Here is a 10,580-nt window from a genome sequence, read left to right on the forward strand (position 1 = left end):
ATGCGACATACCCCCCGAAAACCATTTCAGCAAAATTCGCTCTCCAAAATGCCATTGTTTCTCCTTCCCTTCTGAGCCCCCTAGTGCACTTTACATCCACATATGAGGTATTTCCTTACTTTAGAGAAAATAATTACAAGTTTTGGGGGGCCTTTTTACCTCTTGTAAAAATGAAAAAGAAAATGGGGCTACAATAACATGTTAGTGTAAAAAATTGAGATTTTGATATTTCTCCATTTTGCTTCTATTCCTGTGAAACACCTAAAGGGTTAACAAACTTTCTGAATGTCATTTTGAAAACTTTGAGGGGTGCAGTTTTCATAATGGGGTCCATTATAGGGGATTTCACACATAAAGACCCTCAAATTCACTTCTAAACTTAACTGGTCCCTAAAAAATTTGTGAAAAATTTGAAAATTGCTGCTATACTTTGAAGCCCTCTGATGTCTTCAAAAAGTAAAAACATGTCAACATTATGATGCCAACATAAATTTAACATATTGTATATATGAATCAATATGTAATTTATTTGACATGTCCCTTTTCATTACAAGCAGAGAGCTTCAAAGTTAGAAAAATGCTAAATTTTCAAATTTGGGAATATTTCACCAGCAAATGATGCAAGTATCGACGAAAATTTACCACTAACATAAAGTAGAATATGTAACGAAAAAACTCTTGGAATCAAATTTATAAGTAAAAGCATCCCAGAGTTATTAATGCATAAAGTGATACGGGTCAGATTTGCAAAAAATGCTCCCGTCCTTAGGGTCATAATGGGCTCCATCCCCAAGGGGTTAAACGGCAATCCTAATCGTCAATAGTGGTGAAGTGGTTCGGTTTAACTCCCCGTGACGTGATCGTGGGGAGCCAAACCATTGTCCCTGCAGCTTGATGCCTGTACTAGGCCTTCGTGTCTGCTGGGACTATGATAGTGATATAGCTGGCCTAGGACAGACTGTACCAATAGAACACTGATCTAATGTATCAACACAGTACATTTTAAATATAAAGAAAACCCTCACATAATAAAAATAACACCTATCTTTTTCTGATTACATAAATAAAAAAATATCATATTTGGTATTCCCACATGCAGAGTTGTCCAAACTATTAAATTCTAACTTTATTGAATGGCATATATTGGAAAATAAAATATACCAGAACTGGGATCAAAAAGACCCATCTACCCCATAATGGTAAACCAAAACACTTTTGAAAGCTGCTCTTATTTAAGAAGACTAAGGCTGGAACTCCACTGAGTTTTTTTTTTTGCAAAAACGCCGTAAAAAACGCCAATTTTCCCGCACAGCGTTTTTTCAGCGAAAAAACGCCAAGTCCAGATGTTAGTTGCAAGTCAATAGAGAACTGCAAAATGCCAGATTCACTTGGCGTTTTTCAGTTTGACATTTTTTTTTATCCTTTTGGCGTTTTTCAGCAATTTCGGGCTCAGAGGCTGGATTTTCAAAACGCCCGACAAAACCTAGTTTGGCGTTTTTTGCCCTGAAACCGTGGCGTTTTCCTCCCATAGAAGTCTATGGGAGAGCAAAAACGCAGGCAGGCAGTTTTTCTTTTTTGGACTTTAGCGATCCAAAAAAATTATGGAGATACCTTTTTTATGAAAATTTCGTAGGGTACCATAAAAAAATTAACAAAAAAGATAACATTAGTGATGGAAAAAATTGTATCTAACAAAATCTTTCTTTTTTATTATTAAATATTTATAAATTTTTAAACAGGGATCAATTTATGTGGGCGTGTAAAGCACAAAAAATCTAGCCGGCAATAATAAAAATGTAGTGTGTGTGTGTGTTTTTCACTTTTTCTTTTACATTTTTTTTAGGTAGTACTACTACTCCCAGCATGGAACACACTGTTGCATGATGGGAGTAGTAGTACCTGTACTAATTGACAGATCGCCTGGGTTTGTTGCGATCCTCTTGTATAATGTACAGATGCGGCCACTCTTCTCTGGTCCCCTGCACTGACGTATATATACACATATATTTCCCAGAAGGTTCCAGCCTATCACAGCTCTAGGAATATGTGTATATATACGGCCGTGCAGGGGACCATAGAAGAGCGGCCGCTGCATCTATACATTATAAAGGAGGATCGCAGCGGGTGTCAGTAGTGATACCCGCAGTGATCTTTCCTTAACTACAAGTACTACTACTCCCAACATGGAGTACACTCTGCTCCATGCTGTTAACTGTAGAACCTGCATTAATAGACAGATCGCAGTAGGTGTCAAAAGTTACACTCGCTGTGATCTGTCTATTAATGCAGGTACTACAGCTCCCAGCATGGAGCAGAGTGTGCTCCATGTTGGGAGCTGTAGTACCTGCAGTTATGGAAAGATCACAGCGGGTATCACTACTGACATCCGCTGTGATCGTCCTGTCTATAGCAGAGATGCAGAACGGCTGTATACATCGCTCGCATCCCTGCTCTGCACTATACTCTGGGCCGGCCACTCATTCATTCATCTTTTCCTCAGAGCTGTGATTGGCTGCCACCATCCGGCCAATCACAGCTCTGGACGGAAAATATGAATGAGTTATGTGAATAGAGCAGAGATGTGAGCACTGTATACAGCCACATCTCTGCTATATTATGAACAATCGCATCGGGTGTCAGACTGACACCCGGGGCGATATGTCTATAGCACAGGTACTACTACTCTCATCATGGAACAGTGTGTTCCATGCTGGGCGTAGTAGTACCACATAAAAAATGAGAAAAAAAAGTTAAACACACATACTTTATAAAAAAAAATTATTAAACATTTAGTTAAATAAATTTTTACATCCTTACTGCATCTTTTTTTTTTTTTTTTTTTTTGGTACCCAACTATTTTATTAAAAAAACGCAAAAGGGGGCAAAAAAGGCAAATTCCACACAAAGGTAAAAACGCCAGAAAAAACACGGGAAAACTGTGGTGTTTTTTCTGGCGCTTTTATGCCACAAAAATCGCAGGGCAAAAATCTCAGTGGAGTCCTAGCCTCAGGCTAAGTTTCCACTTTGTTTTTTTTTTGTTTTTTTCTGGCAGTTTTTGGATATCTGCCACTGCAGTTTTTGCGCCAAAGTCAGAAGTGGATCCATAAGGAAGGAGAAGTGTAAGTCCTTCCTTTATATGTCCTATTCCTTTGGAATACATTTCTGGCTTTGGCTCAAGAACTGCAGTGGCAGTATTCCAAAAACTGCCAGAAAAAAAAACAAGTGGGAACTTAGCCTTAAGCAATCAATGGCAGAGCTGTAAATTTGCTCAACACTAGTAATTACAAAATACAATTGGTCTCACAAAAAATAATCCCTCATATGACTCTGTAAATGGCTCTTAGGAGAGGAGAAAAAAAAAAACAGAAAATACAAAAATGAAATTTCCTGGGTCATTTAGAGATTAAAATTGCTTAATACAGACTGCACAGTTTTTGTTTTAAAGAATAAAATGTTTTACAAAACCAATATTAAAGGGGTACTCCCGTGGAATTTTTTAAAAAAAAAATCAACAGGTGCCAGAAAGTTAAACAGATTTGTAAATTACTTCTATTAAAAATTCTTAATTCTTCCAGTACTTTTTAGGGGCTATATACTAAGAGAGGAAATTATTTTCTTTTTGAATTTCTCTGATGTCATGACCACAGTGCTCTCTGCTGACCCCTGCTGTCCATTTTAGGAACTGTCCAGAGCAGGAGAAAATCCCCATAGCAAACATATGCTGCTCTGGACAGTTCCTAAAATGGACAGCAGAGATCAGCAGAGAGCACTGTGGTCATGACATCAAAGAAATCCAAAAAGAAAATAATTTCCTCTGTAATATACAGCCCCTAAAAAGTACTGGAAGGATTAAGAATTTAACAGTAAATTTAAAGTAATTTACAAATCTGTTTAACTTTCTGGTACCAGTTGATAAAAAAAAATTTAAAAGATTTTCACGGGAGTTCCCCTTTAAAGCTGTCAGTGATGAGTAAAGGTCATACACACTTCTGTCCTCAGTCACCTTGTATATTGTGGCCACATAAGACAAGAAGATACATACATGGCTTCTGCATTGTTGTCTGCTGTTTCCCTGCCCTTCCCCACTAACAATAGACAAATGTGTTCATATCTGCATGTTCCTTCAATAACTCTCTTGAGTTTATCTCTGGTGTCAGATCATTTTTTTTATTTTTATTTTTTTAAATGCCAAAGATAAGATATCGACGAACAGTAATATTGTTACACCCAAACTGTCAAGATGTCTGTGTAATCTGATTAAATCACATGTTGGTGCAGCTGCAGGTTTTACGTCAACTTTTCATCTTTTAGACAGATGTTAATGTGTTTTGACTGAAATAAAATATGTAATATAATGCGCTGTGTGTAACCCTACCCTTACAGAAGAGCACATGTGATGATGTCTGTTGTGCTGCTGCGAAAATACGTGAGAGTTTATTATTCTTGAGGAAGCATCTCACATAATATTCGATGATTATTGGTGCCCTTACAAGTGATAACTTTATAAATAAAACATGACCAGGGGTTAAATGTGAGTGAAGGTCCAGTGACCAAGGAAAAAAGAAAAAAAAATATGTATACATATAGTCAGGTCCATAAATATTGGGACATTGACACCATTCTGATTCTAAAGATGTGCTTTAGCTGCAGATTGTTAGCTTTAATTTGAGGGTATTTACATCCAAATCAGGTGAACGGTGTAGGAATTGCAACAGTTTGCATATGTGCCTCCCACTTGTTAAGGGACAAAAAGTAATGGACAGAATAATCATAAATCAAACTTTCACTTTAATACTTGGCTGCAAATCCTTTGCCGTCAATTGCAGCCTGAAGTCTGGAATGCATAAACATCACCAGATGCTGAGTTTCATCCCTGGTGAAACTCTGCCAGGCCTCTACTGCAACTGTCTTCAGTTCTTGCTTGTTCTTGGGGCATTTTCCCTTCAGTTTTGTCTTCAGCAATTGAAGTGCATGCTCAATCGGATTCTGGTCAGGTAATTGACTTGGCCATTGCATAACATTCCACTTCTTTTCCTTAAAAAACTCTGGTTGCTTTTGCAGTATGCTTTGGGTCATTGCACTGTGAAGCGCTGCCCAATGAGTTCTGAAGCATTTTGCTGACTATGAGTAGATAATACTGCCCGAAACTGTGAAGGATTTTTTTAGATGTCGTTTGACAAACTCTAATCTGTTTTTGAGGCTCACCAATGGTTTACATCTTGTGGTAAACCCTCTGTATTCACTCTGGTGAAGTCTTCTCTTGATTGTTGACTTTGACACACATACACCTACCTCCTGGAGAGTGTTCTTGATCTGACCAACTGTTGTAAAGGGGATTTTCTTCACCAGGGAAAGAATTCTTCAGTCATCCACCACAGTTGTTTTCCTTGTTCTTCTGGGTCTTTTGGTCACGCCTAATGTTTTGGCTATCTCTCTCTGATGGGTTTGTTTTGTTTTTTCAGCCTAATGAGGGCTTGCTTCACTGATAGTGACAGTTCTTTGGACCTCATCTTGAGAGTTGACAGCAACAGATTCCAATGCAAATAGCGCACTTGAAATGAACTCTGGACCTTTTATCTGCTCATTGTAATTGGCATAATGAGGGAATAACACACCTGGCCATTGAACAGCTGAAAAGCCAATTGTCCAATTACAAGTGGGAGGCACATATACAAACTTGTAATTCCTTCACCGTTTACCTGATTTGAATGTAAATACCCTCAAATTAAAGTGAACAGTCTGCAGTTAATCATCTTGTTTGTTTAATTTCAAATCCATTGTGGTGGTGTATATTTATTTTTTTTGCGTTTATGTCAGAACCGCTGTAAAATCAGACACCCCGATGCAAATCACCAATTTAGGCCTCAAATGTACACAGTGCGCGCTCACTCCTGAGCCATGTTGTGCGCAAGCAGAGCATTTTACGTCCATATATGGGGTATTTCCGTACTCTTGTGAAAATGAAAAGTATGGGGCAACACCAGCATGTTAGTGTAAAAAATTAAAAACATTTACACTAACATGCTGGTGTGGACCCCAACTTTTCCTTTTCATATGGGGTAAAATGAGAAAAAGCCCCCCCCCAAATTTGTAAAGCAAATGCTCCTGAGTACAGAAATACCCCATATGTGGCCCTAAAGTGTTTCTTTGAAATATGACAGGGCTCCGAATTGAGAGAGCGCCATGCGCATTTGAGGACCAAATTAGGGATTTGCATAGTTGTGGACTTGGATGCAAGCGTTACAATTGGCTCCGCTATCAAAAATATTCTATGCCAGTGATTCCCAAACAGGGTGCCTCCAGCTGTGGCTAAACTCCCAGCCTGCCTGGAAAGTCAATGGCTGTCCGGAAATGCTGGGAGTTGTTGTTTTGCAACAGCTGGAGGCTCCGTTTTTGGAAACACTGCTGTACGATACATTTTTCATTTTTAATGGGGGGGGGGGAAGTGTAAGGAGGTGTATATGGAGTGTTTTACCCACTATTTTGTGTAGTGTAGTGTTTTTAGGGTACAGTCACACGGACGGGTTTACGGTGAGTTTCCCGCTAGGAGTTTGAGCTGCGGTGGAAAATTTGCCACAGCTCAGCTTGAAGCAGGAAACTCGCTGCAAACCAGCCCGTGTGACACTGAGGGGGGGGGGGGGGGGAGATTGGGAGGGAAGGAAATATAAAGAGGAGGGGCGTGGGGGACAAGCAGAACTCCATCCAAGGGAGCCATGTCACGGTAAGTTGGTCGACATCCTGCAGAGCGACTGCAAGAAGCTCCTCCATACGTTGTCTGGGCCACTTCAGTTACTCATTCATTGAATGTGGGGGCCTCAGGGGAGCACCAGTGGCATGGGATAACAGTCTTGGCTGCTTGAAGGAGGTGGCGCACCAGGGATTTCTTGAATCTGGAAATGGCCATGGGAAACATGAAGAGTAGGACAGCACCCGGGTCATGGGGGATTCTGAAACCTGTAACCTCCAGCACAGTCCGGAAGACCGCATCCCAGAATGATGACAGGGCTGGGCAACTCCACCAGATGTGCGTCATCGTGCCCCCGGCAGCCCCACACCTCCAGCAGGGTGCCTCGAAGGATGTATTTGAGAGCTTCTCAGCGGAACATGGGAGAGGTAGTATCTGAGCAATGATCAGATACAAAGTTGGAAACAGTCTGAGTGAGATGCGCTAGACAAACCATGTCCTGGGGCAATGATTCCTTCAACCTCCAGGACCACGAGTCAAGGGAACAGAGAAAGAGCAAAAGATAGTTCGGTGGTCCGACCACGGTATGTTTCCTTCACCTTTTTTTATGGTTGCGTAGGAAAGACTAGACCGAATGGAGGAGTTATCAAGTGTGGGGTTCTGGGTTAAATTGAGATCCCCGCAAAGGATAACAGTTCCTCGTGTCATGGGTAAGATATCATTCACTAAAGTGGATAGAAATTTAGGCTTACCATTGGGGCATAGGAGTTAACTAGAGTGAATTCCTTCCCACCCAGTATGATCGCAAGTACCAGGTATGTGGCAGTGGGGTAACCATGAACAACCAAGACATGGTGAGCTAGAGACTTGTGGATGGCAATGGCTACCCCTTTGGTACGGGCATCAGGGTTGTTGGCGCAGTACCAGGTAGGGTAAAGATTGTTATTAAGCCAGATTTGAAATGGGCTTCCTGAAAACAAATCACATGTACCTTTATGGCTGTGGAATTGATGAAGAATCTGAGCCCTCTTGGTGGGGTTGTTCAGCCCCTTAGTGTTTAAGGACATGATGTTCAGATCTGCCATCCCAGAGCAGGAGCTGGACGGTATGGCAGACACCAGGAGCGTGCAGGAACAGTCGAAGATCTCCTGGTCAGGGGGAAAGAGAGAAGGAAAGGGGGGGGGGGGGGGGGAACTAGACCGAACACCAAGAGGAGGTGGAAAGGCAGAGAAACCTAGACGGGACTAAGAGATAAACAGGAAATGTACAACAACAAAAAGAGGGGGAAAAGAAAACAAGGAGAAGGAACACACGAGACCACAACAAACACACAAAAGGCAATGGCACCTGAGAATCTGCCGCAGCAGGGACTAAACATGGACAAGTGTCCACAAGGGTAGCACTACCTAAGACAAAGTCCCAGTGGGGCAACCAACCTATTGGGGGAAAGTGTAGGACAGGCAACAGGGAACCGAGCTCCAGAAGGCTCATAGCGAGGAGACAGAGAGGAAGGAGGTAACCAGGACAGAGAGAGTTCGAGAGAGACTAAGTCGAGCGGGGGGAGGAGGGGAGAGAAGCAGAGGGACCCAGGAGCTAACTAAGAGGAGGGGGACCCTTGCGTGAGGCTATACTCCCTACCAAGTGAGGACCCCGAGAACCAGTAAATCCGGTTGGAGGGAAACCAACCAGGGCAGGAAGGTAAGGACAGGGGCCGGGAGGGAGACAGGGACACATGGGCAGGGAGGTGGCATCACACATCTGGACAGGGGAACCCACTACAGCAGTAAGTATAGGAACAACTATGTAAGGGACATCCTCAAAAAACAATCGGGGTACCACAGCGAGGGGTAAACACAATCAAATACTTTAGTCCCATAAGCGGAGGTGGAAGGCTCTGTCTTCCATCTGGTGATGAGCCTCTGCCACGAGAACTCTGTGGCGGGAGTCCCAGGTGAGGCGACTTGGAGCGTGGGAGGGGAGCCCGCTGCAGTGGCCATTTGGGGGAACCAGAGGAGAGGGATGGCCAGTCAGGCAGGGTAACAGCTGGCATGTCAAGTTCTTGCAGGAAGCCGGGTATGTCATCAGGAGAGCAAACAGTAACACTGTGGCCATTCTTCCAGATGATAAGGGCAAAGGGTAAGCCTCACCGATAGGGAATGTCCCGATCACAAAGAATCTTCAGGACAGGTTTAAGAGCGGCCCATTGGGCGAGTGTGTGCTGTGAGAGGTCTGGGAACAACTGGACCGGGAACATCTTTAAAGAGAATGTGGCGTCGTTTCCTCTTTGATGGCATAGAAGTGGACACGGCAAATGACATTCCGTGGACGCTGGTCATCAGAAGAAGGAGGGCCCTTGGGGCTCGATCCAGTTCGATATGCGTACTCAGACACGGATATTATTCCGTCTTGCGATTTTCTAAATCGTCCAGATGTTTTTACAGTGTGAATAGCTAGTCCGTATGCTGTTGCACAATTTTCTGTAGCTCTTAGACAGAGATGGAAGTAGAGTCGTGTGCGGGCTCCACGGCATCTACTCTGGCAGACAAAGCTGATGTGTCATAACGAAGTGAGGTAAACTTGAGCTTGCATTCAGCAACCACTTGTTTAGCTAAGGAGGAGAAGTCCTCTTTTGTGGTTAGTGACAGCATCATGGAGAGTAGATCCGCTAGGGGGTCACTGGACGATTTTCTTGTGAGGATACAGAGGTGTCAATGTTAGGGGCAACCATGTTGTCAGTGGTGACCGGAGAAGCCCTCAGGTGAGCAGTGGCTAGAACAGTGGAGGAGTGCCCGCTAGGCTTGGGGGGACCATGGGAGGGGGAGAGCTAGCAGCCCCCTGGTGCACATCCAACTGTGGGGGTGAGGGCACACAGGAGGAGCCAACAGACAACTGAGGGGATGGGGGAGCAGTAGGAGAAGGAGCACTGCGGATGTGGGGGGATATGGCTGCGGAGCAGGGGCCCAGCAAGAGGAGAACAAGCACACAGTTCCTGGGGAGGAATGGGGAGAGAGTCGAGCAGAGGGGGATAGCATGCAGGGTGCAGGACAGCAGAAGCCCTCTTCCATCAACAAGTCTAGCAAGGCCAGAGGCAGGTGGGGATTCTGCCTGGGGACCAAGGGAGCACTGTGCCTCAGATGTGGCTGTCTGGGGCTGAACTGCCGCAAGGGCAGTGGCGTCAGGCAGAGCCAGACTGGCCGGGCTGGAGCTTACCTCCATGCCGCGATGAGCAGAGTTGGCGGAGAGTGCTGTGTCCATGAGGGCAGCAGGAGAGGCAGAGCTGTAGATGGCCGGGTGCACTGGCTGGCAGAGCAGGAGCCGCGCACAGCACGGGTGCTGTAGAGCGCCACCCGCTATCTGGAGTTGCGTCCTGCCGCGAGGAGGAAAATGCAGGGGACTGGCACGGGGCTCTGTGCGGTCTGGAGCGATCAGTCCACCAGTAGGAGTGGGCGGAGGGGACTTGCCATGTGGAGGGAAGGTAGGAGTGTCCTGGGTGGAAGCCCGCACTGTGGAAGGGGCTGTGGAAGGAGCAGTTCGTCCCGGAGGTGCAGCGGCCATCTTGCGGCCTTGCTGGGTTCTGCTGCTCCCCGGCTGGAAGTGCATAAAATAACTGGAGAGGGCTCTCTGGGATGGTGGGAGACCTGAGGAGGCCTTCTTCTTTAAGGATCGGGCAGTTCTGCCCATTTAACCCCTTAAAGGGGTACTCCGCCCCTGGCATCGTATCCCCTATCCAAAGGATAGGGGATAAGATGTTAGATCGCCGCTGCGGCACCCCGCCATCATTACTGCACAGAGCGAGTTCGCTCTGTGCGTAATGACGGGCGATACAGTGGCCGGAGCAGCGTGACGTCATGGCTCCGCCCCTCATGACATCACGGCCCATCCCCTTAATGCAAGT

This window comes from Hyla sarda, chromosome 8, assembly GCF_029499605.1.
Source record: "Hyla sarda isolate aHylSar1 chromosome 8, aHylSar1.hap1, whole genome shotgun sequence".
In the NCBI taxonomy this organism is placed as follows: domain Eukaryota; kingdom Metazoa; phylum Chordata; class Amphibia; order Anura; family Hylidae; genus Hyla; species Hyla sarda.